The following is a 14,475-nucleotide window of genomic DNA, read 5'->3' on the forward strand; positions in this document are numbered from 1 at the left end:
CCTGGAGCGGGACGGTGGCGCTGCACCGGGCCGGGGGCTGCTCCTGCTCCGCACACCGAACTGGTGCCGTCCACCCACCGCTCCCACCACCCAACCTCGACGCTTGGGCCGCCCTGGTGAGGTCTCCCCCCCCGGGGTGTGTTCAGCAACCGGCAGCTTGTCCCGGCCGGAGGGGACCCCGCTCCCTGCCCAGGCTGGGGGGGTCCGTGGGTGGCAGCAGCCGAGGGAAGGGTTAAAGCTGTGTCCCCAGAGCCCTGACGCACGGATCACGGCTCTCGATTCCACCTCATCTCTCTTGGCAAAGGCAGATTTTCTCTAAATGAGATCCTCTTGCACATAACTTGTGTGTAACACAGGGGATAACTGCTCTGCTCATCACTTCGAAGGTTCAATTTTGCATTAGGTTTAATGTCTCTTCTGAAGACTTATATATATAATTCACTCCTGCATTTAGAAAAATCTCCCACGTCCTTGCTCAGATTTATTGTTGATACCATTTTGCCTGACGCTGGATGTTGCAGGCGCATCTATTGAACGGTGGGCTGTGATTTGTGACTCGCCAAAGGGGATTTCAGGATGCAGAAATAAATGTGCCCTGCTCGATTAATAGCTAATAGCCCGCTGAGAGCATCCCTGGCAGCGTGTTTGGCTCAGGAAAGGACTGGCTGAACAGAGTGAGGAGCTGTTCTGCCGAGCAGGATGGATCCCTTCCTGAAAAATTTTAATTAACTTAAAACAAATGCACAGGAAAGGGCCAGCCATTAGCTGCCTTTGCTTCCTGAGACTCATCCCTGCTAATTAAGCAGTGTGTCAGTGCAAGTGACCTACAGATAACACAGCACCAATTTGCATTTAAATTAAAAAACATATTTTTAAAATAAAGGTTTCATTAAGCTCTGTTTGTTTCTCTTTCCAGGCATACACATTATCAAACCCTTCGCTGATTTTTATTGAGTGGCTTTTGGCCTGGCAGCGGCAGGGGTCCGGGCAGCACCGGCAGGAGGAGGCCCTCCCTGCCCTCGGGTGCTCTAAGACGGATGGATCCAGAGCGGGAGAAGTGCTCAGCAGAACCTCTGCTGCCGTGCGATGCGATGAGCTCTGCTGACCGGAGCCGTCTGCGCTGCTCATCCTCGGGAAGGTGCTTCTGACGGTGAGGGGTTCCTGGTGTCCTACGTGGGATGTCACTGTTCCACCCGGTGTTTTCCCTCCCCGCATTGTCATGACCCACCGGAGCAGCAGCAGCCACAGAGGTCTGTGGTTCCCGGGCGGGGTTGGGGCTGCGCCAGTGATACTACAGAGAGGTTTTCCCTCTGCTGCTGCCGACACACAGCACGCGCCCGGCCCGTCTGGCTGCCCCGAGCCTTGCCCTGCCTGCTGCTGCAGTGGGAATGAGCAGGTTGTGTCATGGGTGTCATGGCCCCGCAGTGACTTATGCTAAACCGAGTGCCGCAGCCAGAGAGAGCAGCTCCCAGCCTGTGAGAGAAGAGCGTCTGTCCGCCCCGCAGAGAAGCGTCGTCTCTGCAGGGGTCTGGCTCTGGTGGGGACAGGGGTTTTGCACAGCGGGTTGCACGGTGCACGCAGCATCCCGCAGGCCTCAGCGCAGCAGGGACGGGATGGGGGACCTCAGAGGGACTGTGGGACGTGTTGGTTCTACGTGGCTTCGTGCTGCCTTCCCTGGTGAGAAGGTGTTGGGTATTATGGGCTTTACACAGCGTCCCCCCAGAACCTGGCACCGAGCCATCAGCCTGCACCCCCCTGCACGCCGCAGCGCAGGACCGCTCGTGCCAGTGCCAGTCAGACCCTTGTCCTGACCGCTGCGGGGCCACGGGGCCAGCGCTGACTCTGCTGAGGTCCTTAGCGAGGCTCAGGGACACCCTCCCCAGAGGAGAGGGTCCTTGCCAGGGGATGGGATGGATGAGACGTGTCCCCTCTTCTCCTGGTGTGGGCAGTGCCATCCCCACTGGGGTGGCAGTCCCCCCTCTGCATCGGATGCCCCCGGGACCACTGCCCTGCGCCTCAATCCTCGCTGCGAGCTGCTGGGCCACAGACCTCGGGTCGCTGAGCTGGCACAACCTCAGAGCATGACTCCTCTGGCTACCTTTCATCTCTGTCTTTCAACACCATCAGATGTCCTCTGGCTCGTTTTCATAGAGACTGACGCAAAAGTGCCTGGCTCGTCTCCATCCCCCTCTGCAGCCAACCTGGGCCGCAGGTCCCATCCCCTGCAGCAGCCGCGGCACGCGGGGGGCTGTGGCGCGCAGCTCCGCTGTGCGCAGTGCAGACCAGTGGGCACAGGGCACAGTGTCCTGCTGCTCCTGTGACGGCCGTGCAGCGCTACTTCCCTGCGCCGCTCCTGGTGCACGATGGTGCCTCTCCCTCCCCTGGGCTCCAGGGCTGTGGGGCCGGCGTAGTGCTGAGCTGGCTGCGGTGACGCTGGGGTCTCTGCCGGGCTGGTGCCTCTGTCCTCCCTGCCCCCCCGGTCCAAAGGTGCGCTCCCGCCGTGGCCAGCTCCCCCCGTGGGCAGTGGTACCTGGCTGCTCACTGCAGTCCTGCCCTCCCTTTCGGCCGCCCTTCTCTCCTCTGCCGGGGCCTGACAGCTTTGATTTCTTTCTCCTGGTTAGAGAACATGAGGTTTTTGACAGCTGCCTTTGCCGTTATTCTTCCCTTAATGCTGTTGTTGTTTTGTGTTACTGTCAAATCGCATCTTATTAAAGTTCTTCCCATCCTGTCAGCAGCAGATGAGGAGCACGAAGGGCTGGGTAATCTCCTGGCTCTGTCTGGGGAAATTGCCTTTTATTATTGATAAGGCAGAGCTGCCTTTGGAGGACGCGCATCGGCTGCGTGTCAGAGCACAGCACCCTCGGCCCTGCCAGTGCCGCGGTGCCGGCGGGAGGTCAGCCTGTCCCAGGCCTGCGCAGGCAGGAGAAGAGCCAAGGACGGCGGGGGCAAGGTGGGCGCCAGGGCTGGGATGCTCTCGGTGGGCACCTCTCCTGGGGGAGCCGCCCGCCGTGGGAAAGGGGCTGATCCTGCCTGGCACATCCCAGCTGCTCCTCTCGCGCCTTGGAGGAGAACGCGGCATCTGCCTCCCGCCTCTGTGCTCGCTCCCACGGCCCGTCAGTAGCGCAGCACCCGCAGACACGTGTCCACCTTGGCTCAAACAGAGCCCTGAGGGGAGCGGGCACCAGGCAGGCAAATGCGCTCTCCTGGCTTATTTGGGCTGGCCGCCGCTGTGAGCACCGGGGGGTCGTGCACGTCAGCGGCCACGCTCCTGCCCCACACAATCCCCTGGGGGCCCAGCGCGGCGTCTGGGGAAAGAAATCTGGGTCATTGCAAAAACTCTCTCTCTGAACATTAAATATTTATCTGTGTTTACAGCGTGTTCCAGCTCCCGGCTGCAGGGGAGGGGCAGCGACGCCAGGAGCAGCGCGTGCGCACGTGTCGGTGAGCGAAGGCGCAGGTGTGATGGAGGCGGCAACGGGCCCCTCAGCGATTTTTGAGCCAGACACGGCTGTCCCTGGCCCGTGTGCCCGTGGCTCTGCTGCTGCGTTCAGAGGCTCTCGGCCACACTGAGGTTTGCCCCCACCCAAACGAAGTGCTGGTTAATGCTGGTTAACGGCCTGACAGGGCAACTGGTCCCAGGAGCTGGAGGCAGAAAAGCGGGTTGGGGGGTGCTGGCCGGGAAGGGAACATGCGGGGAGAGGACACTGGTCCTCTGAGAGCCCATATCGCATTTCCCGGGTGGATCTTGATCTCTTGATGAGCTCCGGTTACGCTTCACTCTGTGAACAGTCGCACCTTTGCAAAGCGACTGACACTTCCCACGACTTGCTAAAAATTCCTTGGCACCGGAGCAGTTCCTCTGGCTTTGTTCAGCGGGAAGGAGCTGTTTCTACCCGCAAAGCGCCCTACGAGGGGTGGCCGGAGGAGCGGGGCAGACCCGGCTCCCGGGCGTGGGAAGGGGCAGCTCGGAGAGCCGGGGGGGTCTGGGCGCAGGGCAGGGGGTGCAGCGGGCGGGGGGTACTGCCGGCATGCGGGCTGTGCTGGACGCGCCTCTATCTTCCCGTGTGCGTTTACTACCCAGGTAATGGTGTGGCGAACGCTCATCTGTTGCCTTGGCCTCTCACCGAGGCAGCCACCTCCTGCCAGCGGCACAGGACAGGCTGACGGTCCCCTGGGCTCAGCATCGGCTGCCCAAAAGGAGCTGGTCGTGCGATCCAGGCTCTTCGCTGGCACCGAACTCGCTGTGATGCCATGAAGGTCATTCCCTTGGCGCGGGCCGCCTCCTGCTTGCCCTGTCTGTTGAAATCACAAGTCCAATGTGGGCCGTGTCCCGGTGGCACAGTGAGCGGCATCCCCAGGCTGGGACGGGGCCGAGGTGTGCCGAGCCCGGGAGGCCGCAGGGCCGGGGCTGCGCCGGCAGCACCCTGTGGTGATGGATCGGGCAGGAATCTGCAGACTCAGCATGAGCCCAGCAAAACGCGCTGCTGCGCTTGTTGGAAGCCACCACAGCAAGCACTACTTTTTTGCTGATAAATCTTGTTTTTAAATTAGCTGCATGTCAGACTGGTAAATAATGCATCTTATAAATAAAAAGAGTGTTTGAACCCAGGCTGGAACAAACAGCCGGTGGTGCAGGTACTGCGAGTCCTGTGCAGCAGCGAGAACAAGCGGCAGTCGTACCTGGAAGCAGACTGCCTCCTGGACTGCTTCTCAAATTGCCTTTTTATACCTTGAGTTCCCACATCGTATTCCATGAGCTTTACCCATAAGCATAAATCTGGGAGTAGCTTTGATGGGAACATAAAGGTTTTATACGAGTGCACTCAGAGAGCAGTAGGGAAGGCTCTGGAGGTACCGGCCCAGGACACAGCCAACCCGTGCTCTGCTCTCAGCGGCGTTTGCAGCTGCGTCAGAGCCCTCCCGGTAGGTGCGTTGCTGCAGACCCCGGCAGACGGCTTCCCTGTGCCCATTAGCGCCGAGATTTGAGTAGAACAGATTGTTAATTACTATTAAAAGTCCCAGGAGCTACACGGTACTGTGTGCTGCCTGCCTGCACGGAACAGATGGGGTTGAAGCTCCTTGAGGTCTCGGATGCAGGTGGTTCTGCACCGGATAAAACCCCCTGTGGCCCCCAGCTTTTCTTGGGGAAACCCAGTCCCGAGCGGGATGTGCTGGGCAGGTCTGGCTTGAGCACTGGAGCGCTGGCAGCGCTGGTGCAGCCGCCAGCCTCGCCGCTGCAACCCGAAGGGTGAGAGCGTCGGCTCACCTTGGCTGCTCAGCCCTGAAAGTCACATACAGCACTGGCGCAGAGGGCTGTCACCGGGGCTGCTCGTGCCACGTCTGCCGCACGTGTTGGTCATGCAAAGCCCTGATGCTGTCGTGTTCGCTTTCCAGCACCACAGCAGATGCTCCGGGTTGCTTCGGGCACACGCAGCCGCAGAGCGGACCTCTGCAGGTGAAGGATTTGAGGTCAGAAAGTGGCCTGGCCTTCGGCACGGCCGGGCTGCCCTACGGACAGATCCCCTCATGGCTGCAGGAGGGTAAACCTGGGGCAGATGCCAGTTTGTTTTGTGAGTCCTGTCACCATCAGGTGTGCCGGGGAATTGGGGCCCTTCGCGCAGTGGGAGCACCCCATGGCAGCCAGCACAGGCAGCACCGTAACAGACACGCCGGGTGTGGGGCTGGGACGTGGGCCGGGGCTCGGCGGTTTGGGGGCAAATCTGTGCAACACTCTGGAGGAGCTACGTTTCCCCAGGAGGGCCGGTAACGGGGGGTTCAGCCCCTCTGCAGAGCTGCTGCCCGTCCGAGCAGGCTGCGATGAGGAGAGTTTGTCAGTGACGAATTACATGCTGTTATCGGAAGCAATTACTGATCAGCAAAGCGCCGTGAGGCAGTACAGAGGAGCCTGCGGGATGGATGTGAAAACAGTATGATAGATTCCTTGAATACTGCTAAATGGGTAGGGAATAGTTAAGGGCTAATTAAAAATCTGGATGGTTTCCAGGAATAAACAAAATGGGATCGTCAAGGTGCTTGTGAACTGTTGTTAAAAGACAAGTTCTTCACTTTGGCGGTTGAGATGCTGCAGCTGCACAGCATCCTCCCGCCCGCCTGCCCCTCCTTGGCCGGGGGCAGCGGGAGCGGGTGGTCGTGGCCAAGTCCGTGGCGGAAGGGCGGTGCGGGTGGGACGCAGACCCCACTGCAGTGCCCGGGCTTCTGCCCGGCTGGTGCGGGCCCTCATGGCATGGCTGGACACGGGGAGGAGGAGGAGAAGCAGCAGCACTGCTCCTCACGGTGCCCATCCAGCCACCGCCGCTGGTTCTGTTTAAACTCCAAAGCCGATTTCCCACAAAGGTAATTTTCTGCTTCTCTGCCTCAATTCTATTCGTCTTTTAGAGGGTAATTAGCATCACTTCAGTGTTCTTTTATGCCCAACTAATTGCACCTTGTTTCAGGAGTGAAAGTTAATGCCTCTCCATTTAGGTTAGTGCAGCAATTTATGATTAGGGATGAGGCCAGGCAGAAACGTGTACCAGGAGCACCGCTGCCTGACTGCCCGGCTTGAGACTCGCTGCCTGCACTAGTGAAAGATTTCCCATTTCACGTTTGAGCTGCTCCTGGGTGGCACAGCTGCGCAGCGATGAGCCCGCAGAGCTGAAGCTGCACGGAGCAGCCTCTGTGCCCCGGGCCGTGGGGACCGGCACCGCGGGGTCCCCTGCTGGCACAGGGCACTGTGGGCCATGCGTGCTGGCAAGCCTCCTGCCGTGGCAGCATTTATCTAACGTATGGCCAATTGTTCTTTACTTTTAGACAGTCTGACCAAACGGATTGTGCCCACACCCCAGACCCAGGCACTCGGCTGTCGCCCCCCTGCGGGTCGTGCTGTGACTCCTTCCAAAGGACAACTGATGGACCTCCTCTCCCTGCAACAGCAAAGGCGTTTTCTGCAGTTCCCATGCTGCTCGCCAGCACTGGGGTCGCAGCCCGGCCAAGCCCAAACCAAAGCCTCCGGGGACCGGAGCCCCCGGGAGCGTGCCTGGCTCTAGGGGTGTGCTGTCCCCTCGCCGGCAGGGCTGCAGCCTGCAAACATGCCCGGCAAATGCCAACCAGACCGCGTCTTTGGAGGCCTCATTTAAGGGGCTGCTGATCAGGCATCAGTGACTTTGATAGCGTCAAGGACTAGAAAGTAAATACTTCCACTATAAATCTTGTCTGCTTTAAAGTAGGTTATATTTTCAAAGCGCTTTAGTTCTTAGGAATTTAATATTGCGATGTCAATTGTAAGACAAGTAATTGGATGGGGAGAAGGTTGTTACTGGAACCTGAGATTAAAGGCAGGATTTGAAACGCTGTGTTGCGTGCGGGTGGGTGTTTTTGTTCGCTGCAAATATGACTCTGGAGGTTTTGCAGGCAGCGGTTCTGTTTGAAGTCGGGTCCGCTGCTCCGCGAGGTTTGCTGCGCCTGTGCCGTGTCCTGCTGCAGCTTGAACACGAGATGACTCGCGGAGCCGAAGGTAGGCAGGGAGTGCAGCCGCGCAGCAAAGCTCCTGCACGAGGCTTCTCCAGCACCGCCTCCCCACAGGGACCCCAAAGGGCCACTGCGCCGGCGAGGCACTGAGGGGCATGGAGCTGCCGGCGCCTGCTGCCCCCGGGGGTGCAGGGGGGCTCCCAGGCACAGGGGGTCCCGGGCTCCTCTCGGCGGGTGCTCTCGGGGTGCAGTGTCCCACGGCCGTCCCCCCGGTGCTGCGGATGGGTGGGAGGGCGGATGGGAGGCGTGCGCAGGGTGCTCCCCAGGGCTGGGGCGGCTCACCCTGCAGCATGAGGTGAGCGTCTGAGACACGGCAAGAGGCCAAGATGGCCACTGGCCCAAAGTCTGGGCACAGCTCCTGGAGTGAACCGCCTCTGCAGGAAGGGGCAAGGGCAACCGGAGCAGGCAGAGGCCAAACCTCCCTCCTGCGGAACCGGCCCCGCGAAAGCCCCTCAGCACAGAGCGCACAGCTGAACCCCGCAGAGACGGGACGCTCATCCGCAGGAGTGGTGTGTCCATGTGAGGGAGAAGCTCCAGACCTGCGCTTAATCCTCCGCGTGAGTGGGTTGCTTTAATCTCACCGAGCAGTTTATGTTGTAGGTTATTAAAAGCGCTTTGCGCCCACGCTGGGAGAGACCCGGGCTGCCCCATGGAGGCCTCTGCCTCCCCGCCACCCTCCCTCGCCCGCTCCCGCCTGGGCATGGAGTGTCCGACATCCCATGAACAACGTTTTCTCGGTCTGTCCCTCTCCAAACTATGCGCCGCACCAACATGAGCCAGCAGCGAGTTTCTGAGCCCAGCAGGAGCCGGGTCAACCATGGCTCTCCCCACCGGGAGCTGCCAGGCCGTGCCGGTACCCCCGGAGCCCCCGGCCATGGGGCCCGGCTGTGACCCCGGCGCCGCGGACTTTCTCAAAGGGGCAAAGCAGTGCCGGTGGAAGTCCTGGAGCACCGGGAATCACGCCTGGTGCGGTGCTCCCACCCGCGGGTGTGCCAGGAGCAGCCAGATCCCGCAGCCCCATCCTCTCCCAGTGCCCCATGGCCCGTGGCTGAGCTACAGAGAAAACGTGCTCAGTTTAACAACACGACTTCGATATTTCCAGTCCTAACCTTTCTGTAAAACAGCAGCTACCGGAGAGGTGAGCTGGTCAGCTGTGCCTAATGTAGATTGATGGCGGATCAGCTTTTCTGTCTTAATTTGCTTATGACCTAGAGAATTAGCAGAGAGGATCTGTTATCCTGCCAGTGCACTAATGACTCCTGCACGAGAAGGGCTCCCGGGGGAAGGAGTGGTATTTGCTAACCTTTCCCTCGCTCACTTTACATAACGGCACACTCCTCCAGACGTCCTCGGCGTGACTGGCTATTCCCCCTCTCCTTCATGCCGCGTGGCATTTCACTCTTTAAATTTCAAGAATATTACTCAGTAAGAAAAGGTGCTGAATTCCTCATGTCACTCATCTTCCCTCTCCCCTCAGAGGCTATTCTTAGAGACGCCGTCGGTTTAGGAGCTCGAAGGGAGGCACTTTTCCTCTTCAAGCTCTCCAAAGATTTCCCGTATCCATATGTCCAGATAGAAAAGAAAAAAAACCTGAAATCTGCCTGCTGGTCTGCTCTTGCAATACACTGGTTTTCTCCAAAACGCACCCCAAGGCTGTGTGCAGAGGAGACCTTTTCAGGGGCCGTTTCTGAAGGCAAATGAGCACCGCGCCGTGCTGAGGACTGGGCAGGACACCCCATCCGAGCGAACAACGCGACAGCCCAAAGTACTGTGGACATCCAGGCAGTCGGTGCCGGGGTCTCACTAATGAAAACTGACTTCTGGCTTTACTTGTGAAAGGAACATGAAAATTCCCCGTCATATTTCAAAACCCCTGGGTTTAGTGTAATAAATAAACACTGTTTTGCAAGCTCACAGTATTTCTTAGGCTAAGGTTTAGTCACCACAAGCGCGTTTCAGCCAAGTAAGTTACCTAAGAAGAAATGACTGCGGGCCGTGGCTCCGGGTCCTGACGGCAGAGCCTGGCACCAGCCGCAGGCGTCAGGAGGCTTTCGGACGTCGGTCCCTTCTCGGCACAGCAGGAACGGAGCCGGCAGCCGGAGCGGGGCACGGGGCAGCCCCGGGGCACAGCGGGGTTTGTGGCCGGGGGCTGCCCCGCACCTCCCGCAGCGCCACCAGGGCTCGTCCGTCCTCAGCCTCTCCGGGGACCCCCACGGGGAACGGGGGAGCCACAGCCAGCCATTCCCTCTGCAAAGACCCGGCCTGGAGAGCTCCTCCTCGCTGTCCCCGGCACATCGCCAGGGCTGGTCCGTCCCGCGCCCGGCGCGATGGCCCGACCTGCGGCCGGTACCGACGGCTGGCGTCCCCGAGCCCCGGCACCTGCCCTGCTCCTGCTGCCGGCGGTGCAGCTAAAGAGCCTGAGGGAAAGGCTCTTCCCTAGGATGCGATGTTGATAAATGACCTGCAGGAACCTCTAAAAAGGTTTGTAATGTTCACCTTGAGGACGAAATGTGTGGCTCCTCGGGCCGTGAATGTTGTTGCTGCATTTGTTTCGACAGGGTGGTTTTGGGGGTTGGTTTTCTTGTGAATAATAGACTTAACCTTTTGTATGTTTGATTTCATGCACCACTCAAATACCTCGCCAGGAAAAATAATGTCCCTGTTCAGCTGAGTGTAAACAGGTAATGCTGAGATTTTCTGAATTATGTTAAGTACCTTTGGTAGTTCAAAAATAAATCTAAGGTGGGCCAGGGCAGCAGGTTACCCAGCAAATGCTGGAAAAGAAGAGGAGTCTCATAATCTGCAGCCATGAGACCAGGATCCAATCTGAAATTGTACCATCTCAATTGTTTGGGGACGACTTCGTGTTCCCAGGCTATGCAGGTTAATGCACAGCTGGAGAGCAAAAGCTGTCATGCCTGCATAAATCTGAAAGTAAATAAAACCTGGTTCTGATCTATTTTTGGTTTATGCTTTGCAGAAGCTGTGCCCGCACCGCCACAGGTTACGGCAGGAGCCGGCAGAGATCCTCCTGCTGAGGGGTGCCCTGGGGAGGCTCCGCCAGCGCCAGCCGGGGAGATGGGGTCGCTCCCCCCGGCTGCTCCCGTGGCGCCGCTGCCCCCGGCCCCGCTGCACGTACCCGTGTGGCTGCACGTGAGCGCGAAGCCCGTGTCTCTGCACGCGCGTGCCTCGCTGGCTGCCTCTGCACGGTTTCCCACGTGGCGGCCGTCAGGAGTCTCCCATCCATCGTGTCTCAGCGCCGGAGCCTGGAGGACGGACCATCCGCGCTGCTGAGGACAGCGATGCTGCGATGAAGGCCTGCAGGCATCAGCCCTCAGCTCGGGCTTCCATTGCCAGAGCTTTTTTACCTGCTAATCAGCCAGGTATTATTCTCCAGTGAGTTCAATCCCGTCTCTCTGAGAGGGCTGTGGCATCCAGCAATAGGACAAAGTGAGTGATTACTTTTTGTGCTGTCGGAGATAAGAGCCAGCCCAGGAGAGGCGTACAGCCGCACTTGGAAAGGATGAAGCCATTCACAGGCTGAAGTTAAAAGAGTGTGAAGAAAGATAAGGAGCTAAAATGAGAATAAAATGAAGGTAGCAGACGCAGCGCAGGCAAGTAATCAACGGAAATTCATTAGTTTGTCAGGCACAGGCAATCGGAGTGGAGTCAGGAGCCCACAAGGTTGAATGCAATCCCTAGTACTGAACCAGAGCAAATGGAAATTAATTCTCCTTCTCCGCGTGTCTTTGCAGAAGGGGCAACTTCTGCCCATCCGTGGTAAAGCAGAGACCCGCATGCGTCCTCTGCTCGGAAGTGGCCCTGCCCAGTGTCCCGGCACCCACAGGCTAAACTTGGTGCCCCTGCGAGGAGGCAGCAGCGGGGAGGCGGCAGGTGGGTGCCCATCGCCGCGGGGAGACCTCTGCGCTGGCACTGCCGGACCCGCTGGCGCAGCAGACGAGACTCCCGCTGAGCTGATCCACGGCACACCCTCCTCCAGGGACGCAGCGCTCGCGTCAGTGCTCCAGCCAGGTAGGACAAAATGATGAGAAATGAATTAACTAATTGTGGTTGAGCACTGACCCGGCCATCACCAGGGCTGAAGGGAGCCGGCTCTGCCTCAGCCCGAGGCGTGTGCCCGGAGGAGCCTGGGCTGCGCTGGGGGACGGGCAGGCGGCAGAGATGCGGGTGCCACAGCCTGTGCTGGGGAGGAGCAGGGGGAGCACCGGCTGGTGGAGACGCCAACGCGCCGCAGTGCCCGGCGGATTGCACCGGCACGCGCTCCCGTTCCCCTCCCTCCCCAGCAGCTGCTCCCCGCAGCAAAGCCCCCGCGCGTCGTAGCCGTGGGGTGGGTGCTGCGTACACGGGGATGCTGAGCCGGGTTTGTCCAAGCTGCCACCCTCACTTCACGCGACAGGCGTGTGCGTACACACCCCTCAGCCAGCCTCCCTGCACACCCACCGCTCTCCTCGCCTTCAACAGGAATCACCGCATTAATTACCCTGACAACCCAGCAGAAGTGCTAGCAGGTGCAGCTATCACCGTTATAAGCTGCCATTTATGTGTGTTTTTATTTCTACAGCTTCTTGCCATTAAAAGCCTGTAATTGAGATAATTAGAACGAAGACGTTTGCCTTGTAATCAGCACATATTTCAATAAGGTATTTTAATTTACAGGCGAAAGTTGTTAATTTATTATTTAAATAATGTTATATATATTCACAATACGCTAGTGGTGCCAGGAAAGTGCTTATAGGTCCATTTCATTTAGGGTATTTATGATATTCGTTTCTTTTTTAATCCCTTTCAATTTGATGAACACACATCAAACCTCCAGGAAATGACAGAGCAGACCCCGCTGAGCCGGGACGGAGCCGTGGGGAGCTGAGCTGTGCCCTGGCAAAGAGCTGTGCTTGTGGCGGCTGGGTCACCCTCGCAGGGCCGTGGGAAGGTCCTTCACGGCAGCAGAGCTTGGTCAAGGCACTGCGGTGATATCCTACAGCGTGAGCTTGGGTGGCCTCAAATCTCTCCAAAACGCTAGAGAGAGGAATTCTGGCTCTGGGAATTGATTTCTCACTTTACCGAGTCAGAGGCTGTTCAAAATAGCTGCTGTCAGCATCCGAGAGTTAACGTGTGCTGGCGCGCGGCGATGGGGCGGGAGGTGGGAAGGGGCTGCCTGCCCATCCTGCCCGCGACCTCCCCCCCGCTGAAGGAGCCAGAGCATCCCGCGGCGTCTCCCGCACAGCGCTCCATCACCAGTGCCCGCGGCCAGCCCGACAGGCAGCTGCCTGTGCCCTGCCTCCAGCCCCGTGCTTGTGAAGCCGTCCTGCCCGCACGTGCCTCTGTCCCGCTGGACGTGCAAAGCAGGTGGCACCACACGGCTTCTCCACGTCCCACTCTGGACCCAAAAACTGCCTTTTTCCCACAGCAATGTCTTTGGGAAGGTTTTTTGCAGTGACATTGTCTCCCTGAAGGTTGGTGTCACCCCAAGGGCGGGCGCGTGGAGCTGCCTGCGGCCGGGCTCCTGCCAGGAAAGGGGAGGGATGGCGTCACCAACGTCCCCACATTGGCTGCCGGGTACCGAATGTCCGCTCCTGTTCACCTGACAGTGATATATAACACAACGCACCTACCCTCAAGGGCTCTCTGCAGCGAGCAGCCCTTCATTTCCCAGGTTTAAAAATAGTTACAGGCATTATAAACAACCTTGCACGGAACATGACTTAAAACTTGTTTTTCATCCTATCTGTGTTACTCGTGGGAATGAATGCTCTTATCTCCTCCTTTCTGTGCTCGGTTTACTGCTCTGTGCAGGAGAGGAAAGCGAACAATACAGCGCATCCAGCACCCGGCCTCACGTAAAGGAAACGATCCATTTCTTTATTTCTGCTTCTACGATGCTCCAAGGCCTCCAGGGGCCCCGAGATGAAGCAGCAGCTCAGCAGCCACCAGAGAAGCGCTTGGAGCCTGTTACCCGCCAGGCAGTAGCTTTCAAAAAAAAAAATCTGCTTACAGAGGACAGACTTTGGCTCTTTCTCAAGAGCTCCCTCCAAACCCGAGGTCTGTCTGGCAGCCTCCACGTTAATAAACACTTGCACGTTAGCAGTTGTGAAGTTTTTATCTTCGGCTAAAAAGGTATGAATTATGCAGCAGGGAAGTACATGAGTTAGTGGTGTATAAATGGTGCCACGGCCCCCGCAGTACGCCCCGCGGAGCTGCCGTGAGCCCCGGGGTGCTCCCGCCTCTGCCAGCCCCACTCCGGCTGCCGGCAAGTCGGCGCAGAGGCTCCCGCTCCGGTTTGGTGCCTCCCGGTTCCCAGGCGCCGGCCTGGGAAGTCTGTGGGCATGTCTGGCTCTGCTCTGCCCTGGGAAGCGCCCGGCTGCCCCGCGGCTCCGCCGGGACAGGAGCCCTGGCCGGGCCGGGCCACCCGGCGTCCCTGCGCCCACTCGTGGGGAACAGGGAGATCCAGAGGCGCGTGATTTTGCTGTAATAAGGCTTTTTCTGTAATGCTCCAAATGCCTCCCCTTCACCGCCGCACGAGAGCTCTGCGGGGATGGGTTTAAGCCCGGGAACAGGTTTGGCGTTTGAGGCCGTGCCCGCGCGCTGCTGGCTGGTGCCTTCCTGCAGGCGCTCGCCCGCGTGCTGCAGCGGCCGCGCTGCCTTCCAACCTCGTTCCTTAAATCAGGGACTGCTTAGGCACTGTTCGGAGCGCTCCGCAATGAGCTGAACGTTGCAGTATAAAGGCTTCTTATTTATTATTTGGCAGACAGTAGGAGTCTGTTAAAAGTCCAGTTGCAAATGAGATGTGGGAAGATGGGGCTCTTTGCAGGAGCCTTTCCCGAAGCCATGAGACAGAGCGGGAGCACTCCTGCGCCCCGAGGCACTGCCGCCGGCCTGAGGGACCACAATTAACCAAATTAACTTCAGTAACATGCAGGACTCTGTGCC

Source organism: Vanellus vanellus, assembly GCF_965231255.1.
Source record: "Vanellus vanellus genome assembly, chromosome: 23".
NCBI classification, from domain to species: domain Eukaryota; kingdom Metazoa; phylum Chordata; class Aves; order Charadriiformes; family Charadriidae; genus Vanellus; species Vanellus vanellus.